Raw genomic sequence first — 13,863 nt, 5'->3', positions numbered from 1 at the left:
AAATGGCCGCCGCTCCTGACGTCACTACACGGCCAGGGAACCTATTGCTGCTGCCGGACTGGTCTACAAGAAAATGGCCGCTGGCCTCATGCACTGAGGACATGTATGGTTAAAGCTTACATAGGCCGGGATTGTGGGCGGGGTGTAGTAGGGGAGGGGCCAGTAATCAGTAAGCGACATTTGCCAATCATGCCCTACTTCCTGTCTGTGCGTTCCACCTTACTTCCGGACTGTGCGGTCCACATGCTGGAAGTGAGTTTTCATCGACTGCTGCAGCCTCCCAGTGTCCGTGGAAATCAGGTAACGACGTCTTACCATACAGGGGGAGCGGCCTGTGGTGTCCTCTTATTATTATACAGGAGGAGCAGCCTGTGGTGTCCAGTTATTTTTATACAGGGGGAGCAGCCTGTGGTGTCCAGTTATTATTATTATACAGGGGGAGCAGCCTGTGGTGTCCTGATATTATTATTATCCAGGGGAGCAGCCTGTGGTGTCCTGTTATTATTATTATTATTATTATTTTTATACAGGGGGAGCGGCCTGTGGTGTCTTGTTATTATTTTTATTATACAGGAGGAGCAGCCTGTTGTGTCCTTTTATTATGCAGGAGTAGCAGCCTGTGGTGTCCTGTTATTATTATTATTATTATTATTATTATTATTATACAGGGGGAGCAACCTGTGGTGTCCTGTAGTTGTTGTTGTTGTTGTTATTATTATTATTATTATTATTAATATTATTATAATAATAATACAGGTTGAGCAGCCTGTGGTGTCCTGTTGTTGTTGTTGTTGTTGTTGTTGTTGTTGTTGTTGTTATTATACAAGGGGAGCAGCTTGGGGTGTTCTGTAATTATTATTATTATTATACAGGGGGAGCAGCCTGTTAGTTCCTGTTGTTATTATTATTATACAGGGGAAGCAGCCTGTGGTGTCCTGTTATTATTATTCAGGGGGGTCGCCTGTGGTGTCCTCTTATTATTATTATTATTATTATTATTATACAGGGGAAGCAGCATGTGGTGTCCTGTTATTATTATACAGGGGGAGTAGCCTGTGGTATAATTTTATTATTATTATTATTATACAGGGGTGCAGCCTGTGGTGTCCTGTTATTATTATTATTTTCTCATATGTCCTAGAGGATGCTGGAGACTCCGTAAGGACCATGGGGTATAGACAGGATCCGCAGGAGACATGGGTACACTATTAAGACTTTGAATGGGTGTGAACTGGCTCCTCCCTCTATGCCCCTCCTCCAGACCTCAGTTAGATTCTGTGCCCAGTAGAGACTGGACACACACTAGGGGAGCTCTACTGAGTTTCTCTGGAAAAAGACTTTATGTTAGGCTTTTTTATTTTCAGGGAGACCTGCTGGCTACAGGCTCCCTGCATCGTGGGAGTGAGGGGAGAGAAGTCAGACCTACTTCTTAGTTCAAGGGCTCTGCTTCTTAGGCTACTGGACACCATTAGCTCCAGAGGGTTTGATCACTTGGTGCGCCTAGCTTAGGGGTGGGCAACATACGGCCCGCGGGCCGGATGCGGCCCGCAAACCGATCCTGCCCGGCCCGCTACCTCCCACCAGCGCGCAATCACAAGTGGCTTGACAGGCTGAGCTGTTTGTGATTGCGATGCAGCACTTCCAAAGCTGCTGCCGGCGCCGCTGAGGAAATCCTGGGCGCGGGTCTCGCGGTCGTGTCATGTGATGCCTCACGTCAGCTGGTCTGCTGACTGATGTATTTAATTTTTTTACAGAGGGCGGGAGCTCAGCCAGATTGTGTCTGCCACGGTTGAGGCAGCTGCGTAGTCCTAACGTGAGAGTGGGAGACTGGCTGCTGGGCTGGCTGCCTGTAGCTCCTGCAGCTCCTCAGGTAGTTCTCGCATGGGGTTTTAATGGAGCCGGACGAGGTGCAAGGGTAGCGCCAAAGGAGAACAGGCTGAACCAGTGACTGGCTGTCTCCGGTGCTCTCACTGACTGCAGTATTAGTCACTTCTGTGCCTCACAAATCGGGGAGACTCGGTCGACGGGTAGGGGAGAGGGGAGGTAATTTATAATAAATTAAGATGGGTGGGTGTGGCACATACTGCCCCTATCATGCTGCTAATATTATCAATAACAGCATAATACTGGGTGATGTCTTTGTTTTCAGCACTGTTTTGTTTTCTTTTGGGATTTTTTTAATACTGGCTTATAGTGGTGTTTATACATTGTATGTTTATTTGAGCCTGCGGGGAAAGGGGGGGGGGGGGGCGGCCCTCCGATATTCATTAGAAACTGTTCGGTGTCCCCCCAGCTTAAATAATTGCTCACCCCTGGCCTAGCTGCTTGTTCCCGGAGCCGCGCCGTCACCCCCCTCAGAAGACAGAAGCCGGGTGAGTATGAGAAGAACAGAAGACATCAGACGGCAGAAGACTTCAGTAACGGAAGTAAGTACAGCGGTAGCGCTGCGCTTCATGCTCCCACACACCAACGGCACTCACAGGGTGCAGGGCGCTGGGGGGGAGCGCCCTGGGCAGCAGTTACTGAGGGTCTTTTCACTGGCAAGAGTTGGTGCCCGGGCACCGTGTACGATACCCCCACCAGTATAAAGCAGCGGTCGCACTGTGCGCCAATGCTCCCACACACCAATGGCTTTACAAGGGTGCAGGGCGCAGGGGGGGGGAGCCCTGGGCAGCAATATCCTCTCCATTAAGCCTGGTTAAACACGTATACAGTGCATAGGCTCTGTATACGGACCCCTGCCAGCATAAAAAGCTAAAATATTAGCGGGGCTGAAGCGCGCAGAGAAGGGGCGGGGCTTAGCCCTCACACCATGGCGCCATTTTCTACATGTCCCCGCCAAAATAGTGTACAGTGTAAACGAAAGGGGGGGCACAGTGATTAGTGCAATATAGTATGAAATATAGCACTATCTTATATAATGGGCATGTAATCATTGTGTTGTGCATATGTGTCTGTGTTTTCCCTGTCAGGTATACCCACTATAGCTTTTTAGTACACGTGTCAACACGTGTGAGTGCTAGGTCGCAAACCACTATGCGATTCTCTCTGTCGACATCGCCGACTCCTGTTGATACTTGATTAAGTAGATGCAGTGTCAGCAGGTCGGTAGTATTATGCTTTTCAAAGTAAACACTGTAGGGGAGACACAGTAGTATGTGGGTGTAGGGGAGACACAGTAGTATGTGGGTGTAGGGGAGACACAGTAGTATGTGGGTGTAGGGGAGACACAGTAGTATGTGGGTGTAGGGGAGACACAGTAGTATGTGGGTGTAGGGGAGACACAGTAGTATGTGGGTGTAGGGGAGACACAGTAGTATGTGGGTGTAGGGGAGACACAGTAGTATGTGGGTGTAGGGGAGACACAGTAGTATGTGGGTGTAGGGGAGACACAGTAGTATGTGGGTGTAGGGGAGACACAGTAGTATGTGGGTGTAGGGGAGACACAGTAGTATGTGGGTGTAGGGGAGACACAGTAGTATGTGGGTGTAGGGGAGACACAGTAGTATGTGGGTGTAGGGGAGACACAGTAGTATGTGGGTGTAGGGGAGACACAGTAGTATGTGGGTGTAGGGGAGACACAGTAGTATGTGGGTGACTTTGTCGGCACCAACTCTTATTACCGGGTGAAAATTAACATGCTGTAACTAACCTGTATATATATTTATATGTATATGTATGGTACGGTTCCATGGGCCTGTAGCTCGAGCACAGACATGGTAGTATTTGTGGGGAAGTGTGCTTAAAATTACATATGTATACTTCCCTCGGACCCCTCGGGGTCGCAAGAATGTTATTTTGCCTGGTACTACTCCCTGCTGTCGACGATTGCTAGGTTTTCTGTCGACCATAAGGTTTCCTGTTAGATCCACAACTGGAGCATTCAGTACATGGTCATACACATTCAGAACACATTGATGTCACTAGGGACCCAATGGTTCCGGACAATCCGCTTATATGTATGGTGTATGTGTGTGTGTGTATATATATATATATATATGTATATATGTATATAGAACAGACAGTAGAGGCACTCTCCAGAATTCATAAAGATGCAAAAAGGTGAATTTATTTATACGTTACACAATACACTCGAATGGTATTCCTTGATATGTCCTCAAGCGCTTTCGGCCCACAGAGGGCCTTCCTCAGGAGGCAGTATGTAATAATTCCATCAGAACATAAGACCAAACACAGGGTCTACCCGGATATCCAGCAGTAAGCTGGGTTATGCCTGACAGGCTCTATATACACCAGTGATCAATTAGAATTTGGCGCTAAACACGCCCCTAATATGACCTCATATCAAATGCGACATAATTATACAAACTAACATCTAAAGCAATCAGTACAAAATAAATACCAAAATTTCCCAACCAAGAAGGGGTAATGCAGGACACACTTATACTTAGCGGCCAGGCTCCATGTGACACAAGTGGGCAAAGCCCGTCCGTTGTAAACACTAATAGCGGACATTCCCCGTCCACAGCTGCTGAGTACAGACGGACCGCAGTGACGTGCGTAACTAGGCAACAAGCCGCACTTCCTGTCTGTGAAACGCACGTGTCACAAAGACGGAAGTAAAGCTGGAACGCATATCGGAACTCTCTTAGACAGAATAAAGACATCCAGTCTGTCAAATCCAAGTAAATTCTGAATTAATTCACTCCAATACGGAATCTATATTAAATAACATGGGACCTAGCCAGTTTAGTGTGTACCTCATTCCCCGGTGTAAAGAGCCAATCAGCTGCAGTTAAAAACCCCAAAGTTAAAGATAATAAACACACAATATACAAACCATAAGTGGGAAAATGATTAATATTAGATTTCGGCTGCATTGCCGACTCGATCATGTAATTTACATGCTCCTCTGCCCTTGTGGCCTCCCCTATGTGGGAATGACCACATGCACCTTTAGGGAGAGGATGGCGAACCATCGGAGTTCAATTCACAAGGCATTGTTGACAGGACAGACTGACAAACCGGTGGCCCAACATTTCCTAACATTAGGACATCAAGTGGCGTCCTTGAAGTGCCGGATCATTGACTGGGTTCCGGTTCCTAAGAGGGGTGGGGATCGATCACTCCTATTAAAGAAGTTGGAAGCGAGGTGGATCCACAGACTGGGTTCAGTGTCCCCCTATGGACTTAATGAATCTAACCCTCTTAATTTTTTTCTACGTTGACTATGGTGGATATAGATTGTGCAATAGCACTTTTGATACATATCTTCCCGTATAGATGTTTGTTTTAAAAAAATATCTTTGATTAGGGGTAGTGATATGCTCTGACCGACACCTATAGGTATATGTATATACATATGTAGGAATTTTTATTGTCTGGATATGTGGTGATTATGATATTTTATAGCTAAGGCTGTTTCTTTTGTTTTTTTTTTTTTTTTGATTTAATATTGGTCGACTGGGGTTACCCACTAATTGGATCATAAGATTTTCTTCATCTTTGTATGAAGAGGTATCCTATTTATTTATTTATATATCAAGTTTTGCATAGAGATAATACAGCAATAGTGGGTACCCATTGTATGGTCTGATCAATACTAAATTCTTTTGTGTATTTTTTGTATATTCCCTTATGGTTTGTATATTGTGTGTTTATTATCTTTAACTTTGGGGTTTTTAACTGCAGCTGATTGGCTCTTTACACCGGGGAATGAGGTACACACTAAACTGGCTAGGTCCCATGTTATTTAATATAGATTCCGTATTGGAGTGAATTAATTCAGAATTTACTTGGATTTGACAGACTGGATGTCTTTATTCTGTCTAAGAGAGTTCCGATATGCGTTCCAGCTTTACTTCCGTCTTTGTGACACGTGCGTTTCACAGACAGGAAGTGCGGCTTGTTGCCTAGTTACGCACGTCACTGCGGTCCGTCTGTACTCAGCAGCTGTGGACGGGGAATGTCCGCTATTAGTGTTTACAACGGACGGGCTTTGCCCACTTGTGTCACATGGAGCCTGGCCGCTAAGTATAAGTGTGTCCTGCATTACCCCTTCTTGGTTGGGAAATTTTGGTATTTATTTTGTACTGATTGCTTTAGATGTTAGTTTGTATAATTATGTCGCATTTGATATGAGGTCATATTAGGGGCGTGTTTAGCGCCAAATTCTAATTGATCACTGGTGTATATAGAGCCTGTCAGGCATAACCCAGCTTACTGCTGGATATCCGGGTAGACCCTGTGTTTGGTCTTATGTTCTGATGGAATTATTACATACTGCCTCCTGAGGAAGGCCCTCTGTGGGCCGAAAGCGCTTGAGGACATATCAAGGAATACCATTCGAGTGTATTGTGTAACGTATAAATAAATTCACCTTTTTGCATCTTTATGAATTCTGGAGAGTGCCTCTACTGTCTGTTCTATAATTTGAATGCCTTTGCATTCTGGAGTGATCACCCCAGTCGTTGTCTCCTTTGAAGATGTGAGTGCGACCATTTTTTGGATATATATGTATATAGATATATGTATATTACATTATGTATATTCATATTATGATTTCTAATGAGTGCTGAAGTAAAAGTATTCCTTCTCATGTGCTGGTCGCTCTGTTGATAAAGCTCTAGGTCAGCCGTGACGAGTTGGTCTCAGATCCTCACAAGGAGTCCGAATGATTATTATTTTTCCCGCCGTAGACAGAATACTGTAAAAGTCAACTCCTTGTCGACACGGGGCCCTGTCACAAAGGATCGTACACAGGAAGCTAAGTGATATTTTATTTCTATGCTTTGGAGTTATTTGCATTACATGCACATGGGGGAGTGTTTGTATTCGGAAAGGCATCCGATAGAATTACCCTATAGGGAGAGGGGATGTGTCTTATGTTGGTTCCTCTCTATAACATGGCGGCTGGCTGCCGTGCGACTGCAGGAGGTGTGGCCGGGGGAATGCTGAGGCTGACTCCGAGAGATACTGGAGTGTTTCCCTGGGACGGTGTACCGCTGTTAGGGGAGGCCTCAGTCAATCTCGGCGGATACCACTGGTAAGTCTAACTTCGTGAGTTAGATTCCCTCACCACGGTTGGTGACGCATTCTGCTGTGGGATGCAGTCATTTTAACCGGTTCGATACCGTTCTTTTTTCCCTTTCTGTGCAGATTGTGGAAGGTGAAAAGGTAAGAGTTCTGCAGCCTTGTCAGGTTCGCAGAAGCGGATGTCGTTTTCTGTTTCTACCACATCCACCGCATGTCGCTGGGTCTATCTGGCTGGAGCCCACTCTGGTGGGAACTCGTCCAATACTCTTCAGTCAGTCCGGGAATGGACTTGGACCTGTGAGTTAATAATGGAATCCAAAGGGGGACATACAGGAAGGGGAGGTAGTACGCGACGCCATACCAGAGTTGCTTCAAGGTCAGGGCATTGTCCTGCAGTCCCTGGTAAAAAAAAAAAAAGGGGAAAACAGAGATTTCTCCTTACGAAGTTGAACTACAGGATGGAATCTCTCAGGCCAGGGAGCTCCAGTACGTAAAGGTAGAAAGGGGTTTAGATGCGTTTTTCTCCACATTCGGCTTACCTGGGTTGATATCCAGGACTGTCTTTGCCATTTCACCGGAGTGATGGCAGTGGGATGGTATTCTTTCACTAGTGAGAGCCATTGTTATTCTGTACTGGGACACTCTCCTGATTAAGGCGAGGTCAAGACACAAGTGCAGATCGTTGTTTCTCTCTGAGTGTTCTTCAACACAGGGGAAGGCTGTTGTTCCCAATGACGGAGATGTCGGAGGTGGGTATCAGGGTAGATACTGAACGGTTGAGGTTCTGTGTGTTCCTGTGGAAAGAGGTCTGCGGATCCGGAGTCGGGTCAGATTTGCAGTGACAATCCATCATTATGTTCCGTTGATGAAGAAGATGGTGCAGCCTAAGAGGCTTTTCGGTGAGCAGGTCAAATGCCAGAGTGGATTTCACGGGGCCAGTTGGAAATGTGGTCCGAATCTCACCTGCACATGCGCCAGAATATAATCCTAATGGCCAGGATATCGCTCCTGTGGTGTCTTCTCAGTTCTCACCTCCTAGAGGGACGAAGGTTCGGAATCCAGGATGAGATCCTGGTGTCCATGTATGCAGATCTCCGATACTGGGGAGCAGTCCTTGCAAGGGAAGTATTTCCAGAGGAAAAGGTCAAGCTGGGTACTTTGTCTGCAATAAGCTTTCTTGAATTAAGAGCTATTTTCAGTGAACATATGCTAATGCTGCATTCACATCGCAAATGCCGGGTCCTACCCGGTAAGACAAACGTGTACTTACCGGGTGGGATCCGGAATTTGCGCTCCGTTGCAGGCTTCCCGACCCGGCAATATACCGGGTCGGTTGCCATGACAACGGAGGCCGCAGCAGGGGCGGGGGTGGAGGCGGCGTCGGGAGATGAGCTCATCTCCAGCGCCGCCTCTCCCTATCTTGTGAATGGGAACCGTGTCGCATCGACACGGCTCCCATTCACACCGCAACTGACCCGGTAATCAACCCGGGTAAAACCCTTCTTTTTTACCGGGTTGATTTACCGGGTCAGGCGACCCGCTAAATCACCCAGTGTGCTTTCACATCGCACACTGACCCGGTTCGACACGGCAATATGCCGTGTCGGTACCGGGTTATTTGTGCGATGTGAAAGGGGTATTAGTGATCTGCACGTGTTAATTCTGTTTGACGACTTGACAGCAGTGGTGTAAGTAAGCTGCTAGGGCGGAACAAGGAGCAAAGCGGCGATGGCAGATGCCGTAAAAGTTTTCTGCTGGGTGGAAAGATTGGTAAACGCTATATTAGCAGTCTTAGTTCCGGATGTGAACGACGGAGAAATAGTTTCCTCTGCAGACGCGATCTCGGGACACCTTGGGTGTTTTCAGTCGGTCTATGTGTCCCGTCCGTTATCACTCTTCTGAAGGTGATAAACGTAAGAAGAACAAAGGTTCCGGCGATCCTCATTGTTCCGGTCTAAACAAGGAGGGCTTGGTATCCAGTTCTTCAAGATTTACTCATAGAAGATCCCTGGCCTCTTCCTCTACGTGAGGAACTGTTTCAGCAAGATCCGGGCGTGTATCAAGACTTACAGTGGCTGCGTTTGACGGCGTGGCGATTCAATGCCATATCCTTGCCAGAAAGGATATTCCCAGTGACGTCATTGCCAATCTTCTTCAGGCTAGAAAAGAAGCAAAGCCTTACCACCGTGTTTGGAGAAAATATGTGTCTTGGTGTGAATCCAAGAAAGCTACTACGGAAGCTTCAGCTGGGTCGTTCTTCTCCATTCTTTGCAAGCAGGTGTGGGTGCAGGCCTAGAGTTAGGCTCCATTCAAGTGCGGGTTTGACCTTATGCATTTTCTTTCAAGAAAGAATTGGCAACCTTTCTGGAAGTTCGGACCTTCGTGGAAGGAGTACTGCACATCCAACCTCCATTTGTGCCCCCATAGGCACCGTGGTGTTGCATTTTCTTGTGTCACAATGATTGGAACGTTTATGAAAGGTTGTGTTAAAATTTATCTCTTGGAGAGTGGTCATGCTTTTGGCTTTGGCTTCCGCAAGGCAGGTGTCGGAAGTAGCGGCTGGGTCTCACAAGAGCCCCTGTTTGATCTTCCAGGTGGATAGAGCGGAATTGAGAACTCGGATATTAGTTATGCCAAAAGTGGTTTCGGTGTTTCGCAGAAACCAGCCTATTTGATGCCTGTGGTTACTTAAGCATTGGCTGATTCATGGTCTCTCGATATAGTCAGGGCTTTGAATATTTATGTCGCCAATTTGGCTCAGATTGGGGAAACAGAGGCTCTGTTTGTCCGGTATGCTCCCAGCGTGATTGGGGCGCCTGCGTCTCTGCAGTCGGTTACACACTAGATCTGTGATCCGTGTCGGTGTGCTCGTTCTATGGCTGGATTGCCGTTACCGAATTTGGTGGTGACCCATTCTACTAGGAAGGTGGGCTCTTCTTGGGCGGATGCCCGAGGAGTCTTGGCGGTTCAACTTTGCCGAGCGGATACTTGGTCGGGTTCAAACACTTTTGCTAAGCTCTACAAGTTTGATACCCTGGCTGATGGGGACCTCATGTTTGCTCAATCGGTGCTGCAGAGTCGTCCGCACTCTCCCGCTCGGTCTGGAGCTTTGATATAAACCCCATGGCCCTTACGGAGTCCCCAGCATCCTCTAGGATGTATGAGAAAATAGGATTTTAATAGCTACCAGTAAATCCTTTTCTCTTAGTCCATAGAGGATGCTGGGCGCAGTGCGTACTGTGGCTGCAGTTATTGGTTATGGTTACACTCTTGTGGTGTTTCTTTTCTGACAGGCCGTTGCTGACGTTGTGCATGCCATGGCATGCGGTGTCTTATTATTGGTTGTGTTGACACACAGGTTGTGTTACATATTCTCTCAGCATGTGGCTGTGTATTGTTCATGCCGTTGGCTGGTGTGCTATTGAATGCCACGTTCTGCGGTATGTTCATGGTGTGAGCTGGTATGACACTCACCGTGTTTAAACAATAAATTCTTTCCTCGAAATGTCCGTCTCCCTGGGTATAGTTTGTAACTGGAGTCTGGAGGAGGGGCATAGAGGGAGGAGCCAGTTCACACCCATTCAAAGTCTTGTAGTGTACCCATGTCTCCTGCGGATCCCATCTATACCCCATGGTCCTTACGGAGTCCCCAGCATCCTCTACGGACTAAGAGAAAAGGATTTACCGGTAGGTATTAAAATCCTATTATTATTATTATTATTATTATTATTATTATTATTATTATTATTATTATTATTATTATTATTATACAGGGGGAGCGGACTGTGGTGTCCTGTTAATAATAATAATAACAACAGGACTGCTCCCTCTGTATAGTAATAACAACAACAGGACACTACAGACTGCTCCCCTTGTATTATAATAATAATAATAATAATAATAATAATAATAATATTATTATACAAGGGGAGCAGCCTGTAGTGTCCTGTTGTTGTTATTACTATACAGAGGGAGCAGCCTGTGGTGTCCTGTTATTATTATTATTATTATACAGGGGAGCAGCCTGTAGTGTCCTGTTGTTGTTGTTGTTGTTGTTGTTATTATACAGGGGAGCAGTCTCTGGTGTTCTATTATTATTATTATTATAATACAGTAGTAGCAGCCTGTGGTGTCCTGTAATTATTATTATTATACAGGGTGAGCAGCCTGTGGTGTCCTGTTGTTATTATTATTATTATTATTATTATTATTATTATTATACAGGAGTAGCAGCCTGTGGTGTCCTATTATTATTATTATACAGGGTGAGCAGCCTGTGGTGTCCTGTTGTTGTTATTATTATTATTATTATTATTATTATTATTATTATTATTATTATACAGGAGTAGCAGCCTGTGGTGTCCTGTTATTATTATTATTATTATTATTATACAGGGGGAGCAGCCTGTGGTGTCCTGTTATTATTATTATTATTATAATACAGGAGTAGCAGCCTGTGGTGTCCTGTTGTTATTATTATTATTATACAGGGTGAGCAGCCTGTGGTGTCCTGTTATTATTATACAGGGTGAGCAGCCTGTGGTGTCCTGTAATTATTATTATACAGGAGTAGCAGCCTGTGGTGTCCTGTTATTATTATACAGGGTGAGCAGCCTGTGGTGTCCTGTAATTATTATTATTATTATTATTATTATACAGGGTGAGCAGCCTGTGGTGTCCTGTTATTATTATTATTATTATTATACAGGTTGAGCAGCCTGTGGTGTCCTGTTGTTGTTATTATTATTATTATTATTATTATTATTATTTTACAGGGTGAGCAGCCTGTGGTGTCCTGTTATTATTATTATTATTATTATTATTATTATTATACAGGGTGAGCAGCCTGTGGTGTCCTGTTATTATTATACAGGGTGAGCGGCCTGTGGTGTCCTGTTATTATTATACAGGGTGAGCAGCCTGTGGTGTCCTGTTATTATTATACAGGGTGAGCAGCCTGTGGTGTCCTGTTATTATTATACAGGGTGAGCAGCCTGTGGTGTCCTGTTATTATTATACAGGGTGAGCAGCCTGTGGTGTCCTGTAATTATTATTATTATACAGGGTGAGCAGCCTGTGGTGTCCTGTTATTAGTATTATTATTATTATTATTATACAGGGTGAGCAGCCTGTGGTGTCCTGCTATTTTTATACAGGGTGAGCAGCCTGTGGTGTCCTGTTATTATTATACAGGGTGAGCAGCCTGTGGTGTCCTGTTATTATTACTATACACGGTGAGCAGCCTGTGGTGTCCTGTTATTATTATACAGGGTGAGCAGCCTGTGGTGTCCTGTTATTATTATACAGGGTGAGCAGCCTGTGGTGTCCTGTTATTATTATACAGGGTGAGCAGCCTGTGGTGTCCTGTTATTATTATTATTATTATTATTATTATTATTATTATACAGGGGGAGCAGCCTGTGGTGTCCTGTAATTATTATTATTATTATACAGGGTGAGCAGCCTGTGGTGTCCTGTTATTTATTATACAGGGTGAGCAGCCTGTGGTGTCCTGTTATTATTATACAGGGTGAGCAGCCTGTGGTGTCCTGTTATTATTATACAGGGTGAGCAGCCTGTGGTGTCCTGTTATTATTATACAGGGTGAGCAGCCTGTGGTGTCCTGTTATTATTATACAGATGGAGCAGCCTGTGGTGTCCTGTTATTATTATACAGGGTGAGCAGTCTGTGGTGTCCTGTTATTATTATACAGGGTGAGCAGCCTGTGGTGTCCTGTTATTATTATACAGGGTGAGCGGCCTGTGGTGTCCTGTTATTATTATACAGGGTGAGCGGCCTGTGGTGTCCTGTTATTATTATACAGGGTGAGCAGCCTGCAGTGTCCTGTTATTATTATACAGGGTGAGCAGCCTGTGGTGTCCTGTTATTATAGTGTTCCTTCTAGGCTGTCTCAGCAGGGTGCGGCCCCCTGCCTGTCTCGGTGCACCCTGCAGGAACATAAATCGCCCCCTTGTATACAGAATGCAGCAGGCAGAGTGCAGGTTACAATGTTGTCGTCTACTCCTTGCCCACCTCTGATATTGGAACACAATTTCTATCCTTAGTGAACTGGATGGCAGAGGAGGCACTGTAATAACACAGCACTCTGATAAAGAGGGAAAGAACAGGGTAAGCAGTGAGCATGTTCTGCTTACAGTATTTCCCTAATAGAACAGACTTATTTTTTTCCTATATATTTTAACCCATTGTTTAACTTTTCTGTTTTATAACACATAGAAGACTGGACATATACAGTATGTTTCTCAGTACAGATGTTAGGGGTCTTATATGTATGTATGTATGGGTATATGATTTACTAAGGGCAAAATGTATGTACAAAAACTATAAACATATACGCTATGCTTAAAATGTGCCCTTCAAAACAAAAATGTGCCCTTCAAAACAAAAATGTGCCCTATTCAATGCTCAGCACCCTGCCCTAAAAATATCCTAGAGTGAACACTATATTTTCTCTGACGTCCTAGTGGATGCTGGGACTCCGTCAGGACCATGGGGATTAGCGGCTCCGCAGGAGACAGGGCACAAAAATAAAGCTTTAGGATCAGGTGGTGTGCACTGGCTCCTCCCCCTATGACCCTCCTCCAAGCCTCAGTTAGGTTTTTGTGCCCGTCCGAGCAGGGTGCAATCTAGGTGGCTCTCCTAAAGAGCTGCTTAGAAAAAGTTATTAGGTTTTTTATTTTCAGTGAGTCCTGCTGGCAACAGGCTCACTGCATCGAGGGACTTAGGGGAGAAGAAGTGAACTCACCTGCGTGCAGGATGGATTGGCTTCTTAGGCTACTGGACACCATTAGCTCCAGAGGGATCGAACACAGGCCCAGCCATGGAGTCCGGTCCCGGAGCCGCGC

The 13,863-nt window shown here is 45.5% G+C and overlaps 1 protein-coding gene across 1 annotated transcript in view; it reads left to right on the top strand.

Annotated features, from left to right (window-relative positions):
• Positions 1–258: 258 nt before the first annotated feature.
• Positions 259–13,863, top strand: part of LOC134983498 (gastrula zinc finger protein XlCGF57.1-like) — a 44,457-nt gene continuing 30,852 nt past the window's right edge. Inside the window, exon 1 of the mRNA XM_063949162.1 lies at positions 259–300. The gene's annotated coding sequence lies outside the window, so the exon portion shown is untranslated. The remainder of the gene's footprint in view (positions 301–13,863) is intronic.

The sequence above is a fragment of the Pseudophryne corroboree genome (genome assembly GCF_028390025.1).
Source record: "Pseudophryne corroboree isolate aPseCor3 chromosome 3 unlocalized genomic scaffold, aPseCor3.hap2 SUPER_3_unloc_16, whole genome shotgun sequence".
In the NCBI taxonomy this organism is placed as follows: domain Eukaryota; kingdom Metazoa; phylum Chordata; class Amphibia; order Anura; family Myobatrachidae; genus Pseudophryne; species Pseudophryne corroboree.
This window is presented reverse-complemented; position numbering and strand designations above follow the sequence as displayed.